At 34.4% G+C, this 22,468-nt stretch overlaps 1 protein-coding gene across 1 annotated transcript in view; it reads left to right on the plus strand.

The window, feature by feature from the left end:
- The first annotated feature begins 1,683 nt into the window (after positions 1-1,683).
- The window catches only part of LOC118194194 (methionine synthase reductase-like), a 53,130-nt gene continuing 32,345 nt past the window's right edge, over positions 1,684-22,468 (plus strand). Inside the window, exon 1 of the mRNA XM_085819286.1 lies at positions 1,684-1,774. The gene's annotated coding sequence lies outside the window, so the exon portion shown is untranslated. The remainder of the gene's footprint in view (positions 1,775-22,468) is intronic.

Here is a 22,468-nt window from a genome sequence, read left to right on the forward strand (position 1 = left end):
TTTGGAAATATTTTTACGAAATGTCCAGGCGCGGTAAGATAGCTTCTCCGCAAAGCAGGTTTAGGGGTGCCATAAAATGGCAAGGGACGACAGGGTTGCCACATTTGGCGAAAAATCGTCCGTTTGGCCACAAAATTGGCGATGTGCCATGGACGAATGGAGAACCTTCTAGAACGAATTCTTACCAGTTTAGCCCAGAATGTTCTCGAACGCAAGCCGAAAGCTATATAAACCCTGCTGGTGCGCAGTCAGTTGGTGTCCCGTCTATCGAGTTGACAGTCGGGCAGCGAGTGCCGAGTCGGTCGTCGAGTGCATCGAAAGAGTCTCTTAGTGTATCGCGGTTAGTGCATCGTCGAGAGAGTGTGTTGAGCTCCAGGAATGACTGAAACGAAGAGTCGGGAGCTGTGCTCTGTGTGTCGTCGAGTGCATCTCGAGTTGTAGCGTGGGGGTTTCGAGAGTACGTGGAGTTCCGAGAACTACCGAGCAGAGTCGGGAGCTGTACTCTGGTGATTTGCAGGGAAGCTGTCTTCACCGTTATATGCTGATAACCTGAAGGCTGTGTCGCTGATTGTTCCAGCGAGTGTATAGTAGATCTTCGACAACTGTAAAACATGACTTTGGAGCTGTCCTGATTTGGCTAAATAAAGTGTGTTTCAATACATCATCAAGTGTCGTCGTTATTCACTCCAAATCTACGAACCCCGTACGAGCGTGAAGGAAGAAAATAACAAAGTAACAATATGTTACTGCGGCAGACTACAGTCATGTTCACGAGATACAAAATCATATAATTTTCGTATATGCGCGTTAGGGACTGAATATATACAGTAAAAATGAAAAACAGAAGAAAAAGAACTCAAAATAGTACTGTATTTTACTGCAGTTAAATTTATCGAATTAAATAAAATTATGAATTTGACAGTTGCAAATTACTTACTTCTATATCAAGTATAAATAGAAGATAATTTTCAAACAACCCTCACAAAAAGCGGCATTATTTCAAAGGGAAACACGCATTTCGAATGAACACGTCTATCAGAATAATACAATGAACTTTTACAAAATGACACCTACGATCACCTACGAAAATAACCAGTATTTATGATAGCACACAAATAAACACTGGTACTCCTATAATTAAGATACAATAACACATCGAACAAGCATTAATTTAGAAGTCAAACAACAAAAATCAGCTTTTTATATTTTCAAATTTCCACAGGACTAGTTTCGATGATTTTACCGGACCATCGAAACTACTCCAGTAAAAATTTGAAAATATAACGCTGATTTTTGTTGTTTGACTTTTAAATTAAAAAATTAAACACTGGTACGCTAAAGGATCAGCCCGACCACCTAGCCAAAAGCCCTATCGCAAAAAGGGGGGAAATAAACACTGGTATTATATCACCTCTCTTAAGCGACCACCTCCACAGAACACTGAAACTCTCTAGAACAGTGATGTTTATCTTAGGTAAGATTCGCAATACTTTCTTGTGTTTATATAGCCGATTAGACTTGGAAATCAGCTTAATAACTAGATAAAAATAACAGTTTTATTCATCTTTTAAGGCAGTGCAAATGATTTTCAAGTAATGATAGCAGTTTACTTTTATGTAAATATTGTTAGAATTTTGTATATATATATAACTAATTTTATAGAAGTTATGTTTAAAATTGCAGTATCTTTCGTATAACGTGGCAAGAAAAGTCTGAAGAGTGCGAAGCTTCGCAGGGAAAATAAGAGTACAGGAGCAAGTCTTTTTTACATTGAGTAAGTAGCTATATCACTAACTTGGCATGATATCTCCAAGCTGGCGATGGTTTTGTCACCAATTTTTTCTAATGTTTTTAGTAATCTAACTGATGTTTGTCGCCAAAAATCGCCAAACTAGGAGACATTTTGGTCCACTACCTGTATAATATAATTGGTATTGTCACTGAATAATTATAATTGATCCCTAAATGTAATTGTAACTGTATCCTCATACGACTTTCAGTAACTTCGAGAAGTATAAGGTGCTAAAGGTTTCGGGGGCGGGGGGAATTATATAAGACGAAGAGAGCATCAATTTCTTAGTTTTTTAGTTCCGAGTTCGGATTATTGAAAGTACTGCAAGCTTCGCCTTTTAGATGCGCTTTGCATTGCTCTATGTTTAACGTTCTTAGTAGTTTTGTAGAGACATTAGGTTGTTTCAAAGCAGGAGAGATGAAAAATGAGCAATACCCTCGGGCCTCGAACTACGGACCTCTCGAATACGCGCCAAGCGTGCTGACCACTACACTACGAAGGCATGCTAAGGAGACGGGAGAAATACCTTATAGTTTGAAGTGTAACTACTGATTATAATCTGTGATACAGAGAAGAGATGTACAAGTATGTTAGTTCCAGAATTGTAAATTGTTTCTTTCGGTAAAATTAAATTTATCAACCTATTATTGAATCTGTTGTATTCAATCTATTACGAATCCATACGCACACAACAATATTTAAAGTAACTGATTTTGCATCTAATGGTTCTGTGAGACTAAAGGTGCATCCAAGAGATAATAAGAGGTTTTGTTAACAATAGCAACATTTATTTACAAGAAAATATACGAAAATTTCAATCAATTAGAGATATATTATTAGGCATCTCTGCCTTCCACGTCTTACACCTTTAGTATCCTGCCTGCCACTGACTATTAGGACGAACGCAGCGCCCTCTAGTCAGAATGACGCTGGAAATACGTAATACTCTCCACCTGAACTCACTTGAGTTCACTTACCATCGAATTTTAACTAAATTTACATTCAGGAACCATTTAAAATTACAAGAATAAAAATATAAGTAGCATATTATATCAAATACAAAGCTTCAAAATTATTCAGTGACTTAACATACAAAAACCAATTACACTTTTAACTTCCAAAGAAAAATTTTCAAATATCAAGCATTAAAATATAAGCACAATTAAACTATCATTAATACACAGATAGAACATTAACAGGTTGCAACTCAATTAAACTAACACAATTAAGGATTAATTTCCAAATTATACACAAGTTGTACTGAGCGTCTTATTTGTCCTTTAGGAGTCTGAATAAGAAGAGAACGAACTTTTCCATCTCTTCCTGGATATAGCTCTAATATTTTCCCCATCATCCACATATTTCTGGGATAACGCTCATCATTAATCAAAACAATATCATTCACTTTAAATGAAACTATTTTACCTGGTTGTGGAGAAATAAAAGCTGATCTTAGATTAAGTAAATATTCCTTTCTCCACCTGTTCCAGAAGTGATTCAAAAGTGTTTGCTGATATTTATATTTCTTTACCAAAGAATTCTTATTAAGATTTAAATTTTCATTTTTATGTTTTATTACAGGTAAAGACACCAACCTTTTACCAATAAGAAAATGAGATGGGGTGAGTGGAGAGGGTTCTGAGGGTTCGTTGTACAGATACTTGATAGGCCTGGAATTAACCAGAGCTTCAATTTCCGAAAAAACAGTTTCCAATTCCTTCAAAGAAAGAGAGGATCGTCCAACAATTTTCTTTAAGCAGGTTTTAACCGTCCGTATCTGTCTCTCCCAGAAACCTCCCCACCATGGACTTTTTTCAACTATAAAATTCCAAACTATACCTTTAGAAGCAAACAAATTTTTAACTTGATCATTATCTATCTGATTCTACCATTTTTTCAATTCACTATTTGCTTTTTTAAAAGCTTTGGCGTTATCAGAATATATAGTGGAACATAATCCTCGACGAGAAACAAATCGTCGGAATCCTAACAAAAAAGAATCAGCACTTATGTTAAGAACTACTTCTAAGTGGATAGCTCTTGTCACTGCACAGCTGAATATAAGTAAATAACACTTTGAATTAAAATCACGAACAAAAAATGGTCCGGCAAAATCCACACCACATACATCAAATGGTGGATGCTCTTGAATTCTATCAGGCGGTAAAGGGGCAACCACCTGCATTCCAGATTTCACTTTGAATCGTCTACAAATCAGACAGTTATTTAACACTTTTTTCACAAATTGACGACCTTTAACAATCCAGAATTGTTCTCGTAAATGTGTTAAAGTTGCATCAACACCTAAATGGCACATTTTACTATGAGAATCACAGATAAGTAGTTCAACAAATTTATCATTAGATGGAAGAAGCCAAGGATGTTTGGCTCGCATATCGTTACTTGAAAACTGTAAACGTCCCTTTAAACAAAGTAAGTTATTATCATCAAGTTCAGGATTCAAATTAAATATGCGTGAACTCTTATCGATAGTTCCTTTAGAAAGAAGTTGGGTAACTTCTGTACTATAATGTTTGAATTGAGTAGCTTTGATCCAAAAACGCAAAGCTTGCTCGAGTTCTGGAGAACATATAGGTCCATTTAATTTTGTAGAATTAGGTTTAGAATTGTGCACAAACCTTTTAATCCAAGCAGTAACACGCAGTAATCTACTTAATTCGCTGAAGTCATTAACGTCCAGTAACGACGACATAGGTAAGTTTCCATTAGCTGAACTGGTTACCATGGAATTAACCAGTGCAGTCCGTCGCTCTTTCACTATAACGCGTTCATCACAGATGTCATTAAAATGTTGTAGCAATTCTTGAAGAGGCCACGAGTAAAGTGGTTTAGACAACCAAACAGGGCCTGACCACCACAGAGAACTTGTAAGAATCCTCCTAGCCGATTCTCCTCTAGTAGTAAGGTCCGCGGCATTATCGGAGCCACTGCAATGGTTCCAACACTCTGGTAGAGTCAGCGACTGCACTTGGCGACAAATGGTTTCCATTGCTTAGAAGATCCTTTCAACCAATGAAGGACGATTTGAGAGTCGCTCCAAAAGAAATTTTGTTTCGCAAAATTAGGAAATAGACCTTGTAAATAATTTCCTAAACGCGCAGCGAGGAGAGCTGCCATTAACTCTAATCTTGCAAGAGTCAAAGTTTTTAAAGTAACTTTACTTTACTTTTTGACATTATAAAGCTCACTTTGATTTGGCCATTGTAATTCACGTACCTTAGGAACGCAACAGCCCCATATGCCTTGAGACTGGCGTCACAAAACACATGAAGAGAAACTTCATTTATTTCTACACTTTCAAAAAACCTTCTTTCAATAGATACTGATTCAAGTTCACAAAGTTCAGAACACCAGGTTCTCCATTTATTTTGTAGGTCACTTGGCAAATCTTCATCCCATTGTAGACCACGTTCCCACATCTCTTGCAGATGAATTTTCACAGTGATTACAAAGGGACTAATCAGTCCACATGGATCAAATATCTTTGAAATAACTCTCAAAACGTGACGCTTGGTGATTCTAGCATCAATGTAATCCCTAACATCTCTTAAATCTAATTTAATTTTATCCTCAATCGGATCCCACTTCAATCCCAAGAAACCTGTTCCTTGCCCGAAGTCAGTATTTTCCTCATATCCGTTTTCATTCCAAAGTTTATACAATTTCGGACAATTAGTTTTTAATTTCCTCAATTGAAATCCCGCTGCTTTTAATATCTCTATTGCCGTAGAAGTTAAATGATAAGCATCTTGAACGGTATTGGCTCCATAGCAGAGATCATCAACATAAAGAAAAAAATTTAACATGTCATAACATTTTGGATGATGTTCCTTAAATTTCTTAATGTGAAATTTCAAAACGCAAGCCAAGGAAAATGGCGAAGTAGTTAAACCGAATGGGAGACGATTTAAATGAAGAGTTTCGATTGAATCGCCTACCTCTTCGGGAAACCACAAAAATTTAAGGTATTTTCTATCTTCCTCCGCAATCTCTATCATAAGAAACGCTTTCTCTAAATCTCCGCAAAATGCAACTTGATATTCTCGAAATTTAAGAATTATGTCCAATAAATTTGCATAAAGATTTACTCCTGATTCTAGAGACTCATTAAGAGATTTATTATTTTCATTAGCCTTACTGCTACGGTCATAAACAATTCTAACTCGAGTTGTTTCCTTGTCATCCCTAATTACCGCTCTGTGAGGCATATAATATCCTAAATTTTTATCTTCATTAACACATTTTCCCACAATCTGACATTCTAACTGATCCGATATAATTTGTTTATACTGGTCATAAATTTCTTGATTTTTATTTAGTTTGTGCTTTAACGAATCAAAACGCTTTTTCGCAACCTCATAATTAGAATTCAACCCAACTGCAGGTCCCAAGTTTTCCTTCCACATCAATCTGCAAACGTACCTTTCCCCATTAAATTCCAGAGAATTTTCAAATCTTTCAATCAATTGCTTGTCCCATTCAGAAAAGTTTTGTTTGTCTGACTGAAATTCTTCTATTTCCCAAAATTTTTTCAAATCGCATAAAATGGAAGAAGAGTCCATGACTAAACATACATTTTCATAATTATTAGTCAATTTATTACTTCCTTTCACTCCCGCAAGTAACCAACCGAAACAAGAATTTATCGCAGTAATGTTTTCATTTAACTTTACTCTCTCGTCATAAACAATATCCCAAAATGAATCGCATCCGATAAGTATTTCCGTCTGACAGTCGCCGGAAAATGAATCAGCCAAAGGTAAACCTCTTTCCTTCAACGCATTGCGAATAGATACATCAGGAATTTTCAAGGACAAATTAGATATATAATCCGTTATGACAGCTTCTAACTCGTACGATTTCGAACTTTGATCCCTATTGCGCAACGTCAATGAAACGATACCGTATTCCTTCTCACGTGCTATTTTGTCTCCGAAAGCAAAAATAGCTATTCTTTCGTAGCGTATTGGCTTTAATTTTAATTCTTTAACTAATCGAGATGAAATAAATCTTCGATGACTACCATTGTCTAAAATAACATTAGTTAAAGACTGAATTTTTATCCGAACAGGCTAAAACTGTACATGTTTGTAAAAAGGGCTTATTTTTGGTACATATATTACTATGAGACACAGAAATATTCTCGGCGCTTTTATTAGATTTAGATTGTAAGTCATTCAAAACAGTTTCGCTTTCCACTTGCTTCTCACAACCTCTCGTCTTAACATTAACGGGTTTATTTTTTCTACACACTGACTCATGATGAAAATTGCTTAAACAATTTTTACACCATATTTTTGCCCTGCATACGCGAGACCTGTGATATTTCTGGAAACAACACCAGCATCTAGCTTCAGTCCTAAGCTTATTTATTTTTTGTTCTACATCCAATTTTTTACAACTTACGGAATCGTGATGACCGTCACAGAATAAACAAACATTTTTTATTTGTGTATTTAACGTTGAAGCGGTTGATATATTTTTAGGTTTTGAATAGTTTTTCTGATAAGTTTGACCACTTTGATAATTTTGGGAAAAGGATCGTTTTGTTTCGTAACTTTTTAGGGGGCTCATCACTGTTTCGGCAATTTCCCTAGATTCAACTTCATTCCTCAAAAACGTAATAATTTCCGAAACCTCACAATTCACTTCTCTGTTTCGTTTTCGGTGAAAATCTAACACCAAATCTTGTGGTAGCAACTTCAATAATATTGGATTCAATAAATGCCCATATGAACCCTCCGTTACATTTAATGAACGCAAATTTCTTATATTAACTTCTATGTCATCGTATAATTTACGCAAACCCTTAACATTAGACGAACTTCTCACGGGTTCTAAGCTTAATAATTTAGTCATGTAAGAATTTATAACAGAATCAGTTCTACCATATCTTTGTTTTAAAAGCTCAAGACATGAGTCATAGTTTTTCTCATTTAATTCAAAACCCGCAACAACGTTATATGCAGGACCAGAAAGAAGAGATTTTAAATATTGGAATTTTTCAATTTTCGTAAGTGAATTGTTTGAACCGATTGCGCTATCAAAACAGTTTAAGAATTCCATAAATTTGCCAGAATCACCATAGAATCGCGAAATTTCTAACTTTGGTAATTTTAAAGCCGTAGCGGTGTTTTCCGAAACACTAGATGTGTTAAGAACTGAAGAAGTCCGCTGAACATTTTCTGCTGCTAATTCTTTAATTTTGCTTTTTAGTTTAATCTTAGCTAACAATATTTTGTCATCGTATTCTTCCGAAGCTTTTAATTCACCTTTAAATTTTTACGGATCGTCTATGAGTGCTTCCACCTCTAAATCATGGCTTTTCAAGATCTGTTCTTTCGTTTCTAATAGTTCCAGTAGTTCTGATAATGAACTTACGTCTTCGACGGCTTCATCAAGCTTCTGCACTCTTTTAACTAGTTTAGTAACACTAGCGCGAACGTTACTTCTTTTTTCAATTATTTTCGAAAACTTATCCATATTAACTCAGAATTTGTGAGTTCAAAAGATCTTACCTCCACAGTCCAGTATGCAATGTTACGTATCCAAAAGCGTACGTACAGTATCCAAACCTCTCAGAACTACAATCCAGTAATGATGACTAATTACTTCCGGTATTCCACATTCGCGGACAAGATGCACCAATTTTGCATCTAATGGTTCTGTGAGACTAAAGGTGCATCCAAGAGATAATAAGAGGTTTTGTTAACAATAGCAACATTTATTTACAAGAAAATATACGAAAATTTCAATCAATTAGAGATATATTATTAGGCATCTCTGCCTTCCACGTCTTACACCTTTAGTATCCTGCCTGCCACTGACTATTAGGACGAACGCAGCGCCCTCTAGTCAGAATGATGCTGGAAATACGTAATAACTGATATCAAGTTATTAATGTAAGTAAACCGTAAACAATTTTATGTTGATTTAACTTCGAAGCAAACTGTAAATTTTCTGTAAAATATTAAAGTCAGGGAAAATCACGTGTACTCAAAAAGTGCCAGATCTTGGCTGGAAGTGTGTCTTTAACTAACAAAACTGTATTTATTCTCAAAAAGGGAGGTTACTTGTAAGAAATCACCAACTGTACTGAAAAGGCATATTGCATATTATTATACGCACTAGTCTACAGTATGACGCTTTGCCTTTTGTGCAGACAATAGCCGCAGTACCCGGTGGAAGAGTTTCGATGAGGTGCTGAAAACTAGAGAGTGGTTTCCCCCCCAGCAATCCTGCAGTTAACCACCATAATCCATCATAGAGTATGATGGCGAGTCCAAGACAGTGTGCAGATTATTGTAGCTCATCCCAGAGTGCTCTGTTTTGCTCGAGATGGTTCATACTTGAAGACATTGAAGACCAGATGAATATTCCAACACCATTACTATGCTCGGTTGAACCACTGCAGCGCAGGGTATGTTTTAGCCGAAGGATATGAAATATTGATTGTCGCTTTATTCTTATTTATTTTCCTATCGTTATCGTTACTGTTAATTACAATTCTAATTAATCAAGGTAAAACAAAAACTGCTTACTTTGTCCTAATGGGTTCTGCCAGGGCCACTGGTTGAATTGATCTCTTCTGTGCATCTCTATCTGCAAAATCTTGAAGGGAATAATCCATAAATGATAAATACTTTCTTTACACAAAACATTCTTAATGAAGACGCAAACGGGTTACAGAATATTTACATAATGAAAAGTGTTTAAATGTGGCACGATGCAGCGTGCGACTTCTCCGTTCCGAGTTCTCGTGAAATCTCTGCGGGAGAGTGTTCGCGATGACGTCACTCCGCCATCGGATCTCAGCAAGAGTTGAGTTGCAACACGCTTTATTTTTAAATTTTCATTACATACAAAATGTTTATTTATTAGTGTCCGAATACATATGTAGGTTCATTTTCAGACCTTTTTGAATAATTTTCTACCCCAAAAACATTCTAACAACTTTTTTCTAAACAAATAGATATTCTAAAAGATAATCAGTAGTTATACATAAAAGAAAAATAAAGCCATTTAGCTAATATTTAGTAATTGTAAAATAGCCCAGAAGGGCTATTAATTTCGTTTTGGCATTTTGCATTGAAAACTTTAAATATCGCTTCACTTTTCAAACTGTTCCCATCAAATATTGCAGCCCTGTATTACATTTAAAGAAATTAAATAATGAAGCATCTGCATAAATGTATGTATATTTCTCACATTGTGATAAAACGTACCTAGAGCCATCCAATTTGAATAACGTACATCTGGAAGCCCAAATTTGGAATTTGTTTTATTGTCTATTTTATATTTTGTAAAACTTTAACGAATTTTTAATTAGCAAACTCAACGATTCCAAAGCGAGAAATGGCAACACTGTACGAGGGGGGGGAAAACATTTTTATCTCCAGTGCGCGAGACTATGTATCGGAAATTCTAAGGATATGCCGATTTTAAAATGATTTTGCGATATTGCTCTTGAATTGAATAATTTTATGGTTTAAGTGCGAAGAACATGATATTTAATAAAGAAAGATAACCCACAAAATGTTACAAAGATGCCCCTTTGGGCGTAATGTAAAATCTGAAAGCTTTTAGATTTTTTTAAATAACTATTTTAAATTTGGCTGCGCAAGCAGTAGTTTGTGTTAGTAAATAAAGATGTATGATCATTTTAATTTCGCATAAAAATGAACTTTATAACTTTATAAAAATGCACTTTATATATTTATAACACTATATATGAAAAGAGGAGTTATTTTAACAAAATAATAATTATTTTGTTAAAATAACTCCTCTTTTCATACAAGTACTTCGTTTTATTCGTGAACAGGAACACCGGAGAACAAATTCCTTCAACATCTCGTCGAGCGCAACTTTCCAAACAATTTTTACTTCTAAGAAATACTACGTAGAAAGGTCTCGTGACTTACAGATTTGTTCTCATCATCGTAAATTTTAGTTTATTTGTTATTTTTATTTATTTATTGTGTGTACGCACATGTGTGTGTTTATCCGGATATTATTGTGTGTTTATCCGGATATATTACATTTCAATTGTTCATGAAAAACGTGATGGGAAAAATGTGGTTTTTATTTTTTACAAATAAATTAAAAACTCAAATGTTGGGAAACATACAGGCCTGTCTCTATTGTGTCTCTTAATCTTCTCAGCTGTAGAATTATTTTAAACTCGTTTTCATTTATATAAAATATAATGGAGATATGAATATTTAAAATTGTTTAAAACTTTAGTCGCCTGTAATAACGAGTTAAAACTAGTTAATTTTACCGCAGAAAAAATCAATCGAATATCGATATTTTATTTCACACACATACGAGTAATCTTCTACTTAAAGATCTCCTCTTAGCTAAGAAAAGAATAAGCACATCCATACCATTCTTCCGTGGGACATGGGAAATGCATAAATATATTTAAAAAAAGCCTACGTTAAAACTCTCTAATAAAATAATCGATATAAGATACTGCTGGGTGTTCCTCCTGGAAATAGCCCTCGAAAGAAGCCATATCATTTCCTGCTCCTTAAGCATATGTGCTGAAACCGTCTCGGCAAGAATCGATTCCTGATGTCTATAAACAATCTTTATTCCTCTTTTTTAACACGAACTCCGAAAAATCAATGTTCAAATTGCTAATCGATATTGGTTTACATTCGCGTGACGAAGTTTAATAGCGTTATTCGTATGCTTTTGGTGGACATAAGTTCAGTTTATCCCTGAAGAATATGACAGTTTTTTAAAAACTTTCATTTTTCCGAGAATAAGTAGATTCAGCAGGTTTTGAATGTTTCTAGAATCATTCTGACTACAGTTTAGAAAATGAATTGAATTTATAAGATTGTATCAAGTATCCATGAATAAATAGTTATATTAATGGTAAAGAAACAATCAACAATGCGACTGCAAAGTCATTTATTAAAAAATCTGATGTGTACACCACATGACTTCCTTGTACGGAATATTAAATTATACGCATTTCTTCTTGCATTTCATTTAAACTTATGAGATTGAATTAAACCTACTTTGCCGACAGTACATAAACCACAATAGAATAAATACATTCTTTAAAATTCCCTTTGTTTACCATAGCGACACTCTGGCGCTAGGTTTACTTAACAGTATTATATTTCGTTAATATTAGAATGCACAAAATTTATATCATTTAAAGAATTATCTAATCGTTGCCACATGTTCTATTCAAATACTATAATAAAGCTAGAACTATATATAAAAGAAATTAAGCAAACAAAACAAAAAAGAAACAGTTTTTCACAGACGATTGAGTATTTCTCGTTCAATTAATTCAGTTTTCACTTCGCGACAAGGCAAAAATACATAAAAACTCAAAATATCTGTATTAAAATTTACGAAGTAAATCTTAAACGCTTATTTCCTCGAAAAAATTCCAGAAAGGATTAAGCATTATTTAAATAATAAATTAAGGCGTTATCTTTGTTGTTGCGAAGCTAAGTTTCTCTAGATTGGCAACAAATCCGCTACTCAGCTGTTTCAAATATAAACAAGAGCAATGGCCACCATCAAATTAGGCTTAGCGGCACTTAAACAATTTTAAAATTGTTGATAATTCTAAAAATATTGCATACAGATTTACTAAAGGCATAAAACCCTTAACCAGAAGATAAAAACAATATAATTCAATCATTTTTAAAGCAAAAAATGTACAGTTTACAAACATACAAGAGTAAAGAAACTGAGATCACTGAGCCGGGTAACCGAGTGAATATATTTATAAATATATTTATATACGTTTGGCGCGGCCGATTGAAACCAAAATACGAGGTGCACATTTACATGTTATAGTAGTCTTATATACAAAATTTCAACGTTTTGAGGCTACTCGTTTTTGAGTTATGCGAGATACGTACGTACGTACATACGCTCGTACAGACGCCACGAAAAATTCTCTTCAGAATTCATTTTAAAGCAGTTTTTTTTTTTTTTTTTTTTTTTTTTTTTTTTGGAGGAAAAGAGTTTTTCATTCTGTCCTTACGTACAGATATCACGCAAAAACATCGTTAAATTGCATTCGAAAGCGGTCAAAGTGGATATTTTCGTTAAAATATGCTGCCTGAAGCTTTTCGCGATTACAATACTTCCTTTTTACTTCGTACAAGGAAGTAAAAAAGAAGTAAGTTTTTTATCATTGATTTACTAACTGTCGCAATTCTATGTTTGCATTACCAAACGATTTTTGAATTCTCAGTTATTTCTTCGTATTTCTTTAAAATATTTTCTTTATTTAATTTAAATTATTGACATTCAATGTGAAAGCAGGTTTTATTACCCCATGTGGTTTCGTATATTTAGATGTAATAATTTCTCTGTTGAATCACTTTCTGCTTAGTTTTATTTTTTCTAAGCCACGAATTAAAACAACTGATAGAAGTAGAAAAGGAAGCACTAAATTAAATGTATTAATTTGTTCCGGCTTCATTTCCTTTACCGGTTTCTGCGGTAAAAATCCCCTCTCCTCTCCTTTTAAAAGGTTACACAATAGAATTAGAGGAGTTATCTGAAGAAATCAGAATAAATACATAAAAATAATTGACGAAGATTTCCATCAACTTCTTTTGTATAGTTCCCGTTTCCAGCATCGAATGTTGGCAGCCTTCGAAATGCGCATTTAAACCTAATTCAATTCTTAGGAATAGAATAACAATATACAGTAGTAGTAAAGGTTAATAATTCGCACAGCGAAATGTAAAAAATAAGTATGGCAATACTTAATGCTCTGTAAACGTGAATATTGATCAGCTGACTGCGTCTACAGTACTCAAATTCGCCTTTTCGAATAAAAAATTAATAGCTGGTCTCATTAGTATCCTTTTATATTTTTTAAATTTATATGACAGATTTAGGAATTGGCAGCGCAAGCGGCTAGTTTTAGAAATAATTAAAAATATTTAGAAAATTCAGAATTTTGCGGTTTTCTAAAATCCCACAATTTCCGAAATAATGCATATTATTTTCACCTTATAAAAGACTTCTTTTGCTACTTTAAACATTTTCTTCTTTTATGCATAAAGCGAGAACATTTGAATATTTATAGAAGTCTTAGTAACATCGTCAATAAAATTCTGAGTTCAATACAAAATAATCGAATTTTGCTGAAGCTCAAGCGTGGAAATATTCATTCAACTGCTCAAATATTAATGCAATGGATCGATTATACGAATTCTCCATTATTGAATATGTCTCATAAACTGTCCTAGCGTCCCTTTTATGAGCCTTCGAAACGAGGGTTGTATATTAAACAGTTTTTGAATAATGCAACTAACCTCCATAAAGTTTGCTGGAATCGTCAATTTTTTATTAAATAACCTTATTCGGGAGATAACTTTTTTTTTTTTTTTCAGTTTGAAACATCGATCAAAAAACGTTTCATTCGCTAAATTAGACTGCCGTCGGAACCCCCCTCCCCCCAAAAAAAAAGTTAGAACAAGAACACTTAGGAAAAAGAAAAGGAATTAGAAACTAAACTGCTTTGTTTTGGCGAAGTTCGACAAGCAGAAGGAGGGGTGAAAGCATTCGTTTCCATAGTAATGAGTATTTTACTTCTCTGCTCATGAATTTTTTCTGAAATTGCAAAATTACATTTAAGTCTCGAGAGTACATTACTACACTATTAATTTTAAAAAATGACATATTAAGCAAGACGTTGAAGAAAGAAGCGAAAGAAGTAAAGAAGTCATTAAATTGATTTTAGAGCCTTTCAATACAATTAAAAATTTGTTCTAGACCAGGTATACACAAAAACCAGTCGCGGGCCTATTGCGGCCTTTTTAATTGCCTAATACTTTATGAAATCATCTGCAACTACATTTCATCATTTCTTTCTTACGTAATTTTGTACGCAAACTACTGAAATCAGCAGCAAGAGAGTGCATCTATTGTTCAGTGCATAGTCGCATATATGCGCCTGAATATACTAGCGGTCAACCTAAGCTGAGGACATTAGCTATACTAGAAAAACATATGCATCCACCGAAGAATATGGTTCTATCGTTTCTAGCAGCTTTAATTCAGGGGCGTAGCTAAAGGGGAATGTAAAAGGCGGTTCATCTCGGGCGGCACATTTTTAGGCTTAGCATATTTTGTTTGAAACATCATTTTATTAGGGTTATTCCGATGGATCATCGAGGCAGGTGAGGAATAATTATATTCTGAATTGCCATACGAATTAATTAATTAAATATAGAAGAAAAAGAATTCTTACTCTAGATAAAGTATTCAAAGAAATCACCATTTGATTTCAACAGCTACATACTGCTTTCGATATACTTTTTTTTATTCTGTTGAAACTTTTGAATGAAAATGACGAATATGTACCACTTTCTTAGCGTGCCTTCGTGGTGTAGTGGTCCTGCACGCTGGGCCGGTATTCCAGAGGTCAGTGGTTCGATTCCCGGCGAAGGCGTTTGCTAATTTTTCAAAAATCCTAATATCTCTACAGTATTAAATTATGATTCCAATGACATTCTACATTAAGAAAAAAATACTTCAGAGTATTTCAGAGAGTGTATTGTGAAAGTAAAAAGCATTTCCTCATTTCTTAGAAAATCGAAACAGGGTCGGAGAAGGGCAGTCTTGCCGCTAAGAATTTTCGGACACCCTACACTTCTGAGTCAGACACGAAGAGAACACTTTGCCAACTCCACCACTAGAAAGAATATAAGTTACTTAATACCTTTCTGGCCTTTATATCTTCATGTACATTCACTGATCTTATTTATATTATTTTCTATATTATTTTTATATTATTTTTATATTATTTTTATGTTTTCTTTGATTTGTTTTTACAAAGTTTGCATTATTTATCTTTTTCATAATCTTCTATGTTTATTTCAACTTTACTTTGAATTCGATTTCATAATGACAATTTCCAATGTTTAATTTCTACAAATAATATAGTACTCAAATACATAAAGATGATAGTGTCGGGGACGGTTACTCGAGTTTTACAGGATTTCTCTACAGTAATTGATTTTTACTCCAAATTGAATTGACTAAAATGCTTCATGAGAATAAGTTCTTTGAATAGCAACTATTCGCGGAAATATTTGGCCTGACTAGAATTGCCGGTTTGGCTTTAACTTATAACTCAAGTAAAGACGAAACACTTTCATATTTACGTATTTTTATCAATTATTGTTCATTGAACGGGAGTTGGTTTGTTCCCCTTGAAAAGTCAACTAATTTCCGATCAATGACAATAATTACATGTTTTAATTTTTCCTTTTACAATTGAAATATTATTCTTAGTGATGATTTAACTCCAGTCCCCCTTAAAACATTATTAACATTTTGCTTTCAAATTACTTCAAAACATCTTTCAAAATATAACTTACCAGTATGGATGCACACTTTTAAAATAATTCTACTTTAATTAAACTTAGGAGATAATATAATCAATTAATCAATACTGTTTAGGAAATAAATTATTATTAACTAACTTTGCAGCAATTGCGCAAGTAATAATAACTTGTATTCGCACTAAATGGATTTAAGTTCATACAACATTATATATATATATATAAATTGTTGGAATTAAAGTTTTTCTTCAAAAATGAAAGTGCAGTTTTAATTTATTTCCTTATATGTCATTTTGACATTTTTTTGTAGTTATTCGTTTTTGTATCAAGACAGGCGGCAAACTCGGGGATAGTTCCGGGCGGCAAACGTTCTAGCTAGGCCACTGCTTTAATTTAGATATTAAACAATGAAATACGATTCTAGGCAAATGAATGTAAATTATAATAGCGTTGAGACTCATCAAAATAATGGAAACATTTAGCCGAAACCTCAGATTTCGAAATACGTAGGAGATAGCGTATTAAACAAAACAGTAGAATTCTGCAGTAATAACATAATGTATATTTCACCAAAAATTTAAAATGAAGTCCTAAATGCTTGCAATAAAATTATTTTGGAAAAATGAGTTGAAAAAGCGAATGCAAAATGCTTTTCAATCACAGCTGATAAATAAAAGACATTTCTTCACAAGAGGAAAAATTTATTTGTGTAAGGTATGTGGATGAACTTTAATGAAAAGCTATTTTAATAGAAACATTTTATAATTCGTAACCATAATGCACTGCCAATTTCAGAACCAGAACGCGCCAGAGTTTAGGACGGGCAATATTATTAGAATTTAGTGAGAGGAATCGAGCAGAAAATTTAAGGATGGTAAAATTTCTAGATGTTTTGAGAGGCACTTTGAAGCACAATTTAAGAGCGGCAAGATTTTTAGAATTTAAGGAGGACCCGAACAGCAGAATTGAAGTCTGCTCTCGAGTCTGGAGAAAATGTATGAACGAATCATTCTGAACAGGCTCAGGCCCTTCCTTGACATGCTACCGGCCGAACAATTCGGATTCCGGAGTAATTTATCCCCCACCAAACAACTTATTCGACTTCTGGAGTTTTGTGGAAACGCTCTGCACCATAGGCAGAATAATATTGCCATCCTCATGCTGGACGTGGCAAAAGCCTTTGATCACGTCTGGCATGAGGGGCTTATTTACAAGCTGATAAACTTTAATATTGATAGAGAGATTATCGAACTTATTGTCTCTTTCATTAACAATCGAGGTTTCGTGGTCTCCATTGGAAAGGATACTACTAATACACGAAAGATTACTGCTGGTGTCCCCCAGGGGTCCATTTTAGGACCCATTTTGTATCTTCTAAATGTTGCTGATTTTCCCCGGACACACCTGAACCGAAATAACTTCTTATGGTGTTACGTAGACGACACAGCTCTAGCTGTGAGGTCTGCTAACGCCAACCTTGCAGTAAAGAAACTACAAGACATTATGCCAGAAATCAAAAGTTGGTGTGCCAAGTGTAGAATTTCAATCAATGCCCAAAAATCCCAGTTGCTCATAGTTAGAAGGAAACATACTCAGACTCAGCTCAAGAGAAAGTTCTACTTGTTCAACGAAGTGGTCCCACAAGTGTCAAATACAAAATACCTTGGGGTTACACTTTTTGGGAAACTGGCCTGGAAAAACCATATCACAAACTTCAGAAAAAAGGCCTTCACAGTACTAAATAGCTTAAAACCCCTGATGAACAAATATTCTAGATTAGACCTACGCAGAAAACGGCTTGTTTACATCGTGAACATTAGGCCGATTATAACTTATGAATCACCCGCCTAGAATACGGCCAACAAGAATGACTTACATAAGCTGCAGTTACTGCAAAATAAGATTCTTAGACTGATCACAAATGCTCACTATTTTGTAAGTAATGCCATGTTACATAAGGACCTGAAGTTAAGTACCATAGAAGAACATCTTCATAAGCTGAATAGAAGTTTTTACGAGAAGGCCATTAACTGTGCACATCTGACAAATCTGAACACGCTCAATTATGTGATTTTGGAGGGGTACAATTATGTGATATTAGACTGTTAGCGGCCCACATCACCAAAGACTCAAATTTTCTAGAATTACTGGGGCGTAGCTACATGTACATAGTGTATATGTTACCGTGAAAGACCGAAATTGGAGAATGTCGACTTTCACCGGAGAATGTCAACATTCACCAAATACGTCGGTGAAAGATCGAATATTGTATTACATTTTTATACATTCGGACCCTCACCGGTGTATGTCGACAATCACAGATATGTTCTGGTGTAGGTCTAAAAGAGAGGAGTATATGTACACGCTGTCACTGCAAAAAGAAGTGTTCCACAAATAAATGAAGTTCTAAAAGCAAGGGCCTCTTGTGCAATTCAAAGTGTCATAATAGTTTAAGTTGTTGCAATAAATAAGATTTGAATCACATAATTTAGTAAGTTTTTAACTTCTATTATTTTCCTTTCTCATTTTGAATGTACTGTGTGTTTTAAGTTCTTATTTTAAATCTCAAGTGCGTTTTTTCGTGACTGAATTACGGAGGAGAAAATATAATATTCTTATATGTTCAACATTCACCATTAGTACATGGTGAATGTCGACATTTACCGGTGTAAGTCAGAAATAAGAGTATTTGGAAAATATTTCGGACATACGCCAAGCGACTATGTGAATGTTGACATTCACCGGTGAAAGTCGACATTCATCAGATTTCGGTGTTTCACCGTAACATATATATTGCATATAGACTTGTTACTGAAAGTTCTATTCTATCTTTTTTTTTTTTTTTTTTTTCCTTTCCTTTCTCACACAGAATTATATGGTGTATTCAGCACGTTTTGTCTGTTCATGTTTGCTGGATTTTCGACCGCGCGATGTTCCGCTGCCCTTTTACCTACCTCCTCATTATTTACGGGTTTAATGCAATCACAGTCTCACGTGATGCGCCCATGTGGCAATAAATTGATTGAGCCGGAGAAACCGCACTTCCGGCGATACCTAATCAGTCAGTCAGTCAGCCAGTCAGAATTTAGGACTGTCCACAGATTGCACTGGGCTTTAAAATGCCTATGCCGGCCCTGATAGCGCTAGGCATGCGATCGACAGTATGCAGATAATAGGGCATCAAGGCTTAGATTTAAAATACATTAGAAGTAAAGCTTATGATTATGCTGTAACCATTCCCAAGGGCATCCAGAGCTGTGCAAGCTAAAGTGAGAGGTTTCCATCATTGATAATTTCATCCATTGATAAAATTTCTTTCAGCACTGTATATGCTTCTCATTACCTTTGTGCTTCTCATTACCTCAGTACACATATCTATAACTGCATGAGAGCGATAGAAAAATGTTATTCTTATCTGAACACTTCTCAAACGGAATTATAATTTGAAGGAAGGTGTGTCAAATATCAATTTTTTAATCAATTCTTGGAGGCTGTGATCTTGCGCTTAAAAGAACATTTTATTAAACGTAAAAAAAATATTGAATTATTTTCAAATTTTAACTATTCAAAAAAAAAAGAAAATCCTTTTTCATTCTAAATTGAAGGGAAACTCGTTATAGTTAAAAAGCTTTAACATTCTTGAAAAAAAAAAAAAAAAAGACGTAAAAGGAACATTAGTATATAAGGTATTTCTCCCACTTCCCTAGCGTGCCTTCGTGGTGTAACGGGAGCACGCTGGGCCAGTATTCCAGAGGTCCATGGTTCGATTCCCGGTGAAGACGGTTGCATATTTTTCATCTTTTCTGCTTCCAATTAACCTAATGACTCTACAAGCGGCGCCCGAACTAAAAGGGTTGTGGATGATGATTCTCCGCACCCAGGATTTGGCGACTAGGTCCCCTAAAACCATAGTCGCCTTTTAAAATGGGGAGTATATAAGGTATTTCTCCCACTTCCCTAGCGTGCCTTCGTGGTGTAACAGCAGCATGCTGGGCCGGTATTCCAGAGATCCGTGGTTCGATTCTGGGCGAAGGTGGTTGTATAGTTTTCATCTTTTCTGCTTCCAATTAACCTAATGATTCTACAAGTATATGATTTGCTGTAAATTAAGACAGACTGGTTTTAAGAATATCTTTGATTTGATGAAATAATGAAGTATTTTTGTATTGTTGATTGGCACTTTATCAAACTTTATTAATAACATAATAATACAAATGCAATTGAATGAATGTCACATATTGCACTTATACAAAAACTTATGCTGTTTATATTCAGTTTTTGAATTCCAAAATTATGAATAAGAAGAATTTCCCAGCGGAAAGTATTGACATTATGATGGTGATAATACCTCCCAAAATTAAATTCTAGGTCCGCCACTGATTGATCCTATAAATAGTAGTCACGTGCATAAGCTCAGTTCGTATCTCAACGTCTCCAAAGCTATAAACAGAGTATTTACAATAAATATATACTTGAAATGTATTCATCTGCTGTGTAAAATTACTTCTGGGGTGAAATATGGTTCGCAGGCCTTCCGTTTGAGACCACTGCCGGATATTCCTTTTGAGACCATTGCCCACTACTCTCGGTAATGAGAGAGCTAAATGACCAGTCTCAACAGAGCCTTACTTAGCAAAATATATGGTCATAGGAAAAAAGTTTTAATTTGATAGCCACCTAAATATGATGCACAGTAATCTACAAATAAGCCTGCACTAAAGCATTATTGATAAGAGAAAGCAAAAAAAAAAGCATATTCATAAATGCATACTGAGAACTGTGAAAAAAACGCTCGTTAAATCAGAAAATTTAGTTGAATTCATCTCCTCAATGTATTAAAAAGTTTAAGTAATAGTCAAAGTAGACATTTCAGTCTACTTTGACTGAAATGTTATGATGATTTGTTTCGAATCGAAAAATATCCACAAATTGCAGATAGCTTACACCGCATCAGTCTAACTCAGCAGAATAACTTCAAAACTAGCACAAGAAAAACCTTTTCAGTTTTATTTTCTTATGAACGCTATTGAATTGCTTACATTTAGCTGTTGTTTAGGACCCACTAGCGGCAGAGAGATAAAGTCTTTGAACACTAATACTTCGGTTCGGCTTTTTTCGAATCGCGGCGAATAAGCTGGCTGCATGGATGTTTTCGTGGCTTTCTCCATGCGTAACGAGTACAGAGCCAGTTTTCCTTAGCAAGTTTTCTACGAAGGGATCTCTCCCCATAAACAGATAGCCCTCGAGTGCTTTATTCAAATACACCAAAATGAAGCTATTGTTTAGTCCTGTAAAACATAATACCTTTCCATTTATTATTATTATTATTATAATTATTTATATTTTTCACTTAATTTAATTTTTGTTAATGTCAAACTTTAGATATAGGCACAACTTCGAAAAACATTTATTTAGTACCATATGATGAATACTTGGTGTGGTCATACAGCAACATGTTAAGCAACTGCCTTATATGTATATATATATCCTGACATCTAGAATAAGCTTTGACGTTTATATAAAATTTTCTATGAGATAATGTTTTTACATTCTTCTAGATAACCCAATTTATATCGTAGAGGAAAGCAACAGTTAATGCCCACGGAATTTTTTAAATTTTACTTCGATCATTAATCGAAGTCGAAACCATGTGGTTAACAGAAAAGTGTTCTAAATATGAATTATAAAGTTTGGATGTTTTGCAATCATCAGATAGTGTCCAAACTTTTCGTACACTTTCAGAGAGTTATCGCTAAGTCTAAAATAACAACTTAAACTTGAAAAAAGTGTAAAAGACCATTTTATTTAAAATTAAGAAGAATAGAAGGACATATGGTGCTTACAAATCCGCCAACCCCTCGTGGCGAGTGACTTAAAGTAACAATCAAATATAAAAGTTTAAATTTAAGTAGTTTAGGGGTCGAAGGCTCCACAAATCAATTTAAAGTTGAATAGAAGTTGGCTCTCAAACATAACTAGCTTGGAGACTCAATATGGGCAATTACAATGCAAGGTAGAAGACTACAAATATTACCTAAGTTAGCAACCTAATAACGTGGCCTCGAAAGGCAGAACACGCTCTGTCTTACAATCTATAAGCCTCATCTTAAATACACCACAGCTAATTTGCATACTAGTATGAAAACGGAAGAAGTGACAGGAAAGGTCTAAACTGTAAAATAATTGATTAATTAACATGAATTATTACAAAATTACCAAATATTTATTCCTTCTTAATGAGTTAAGCTACCCAAGGGCCTTATAAAGATATATAATGAATGAATAGCCAATAAACATTTAACTTACAATCTAA

This window comes from Stegodyphus dumicola, chromosome 6, assembly GCF_044657685.1.
Source record: "Stegodyphus dumicola isolate Sdum_Otavi_A_Nest chromosome 6, ASM4465768v1".
Classification (NCBI taxonomy): Eukaryota; Metazoa; Arthropoda; class Arachnida; order Araneae; family Eresidae; genus Stegodyphus; species Stegodyphus dumicola.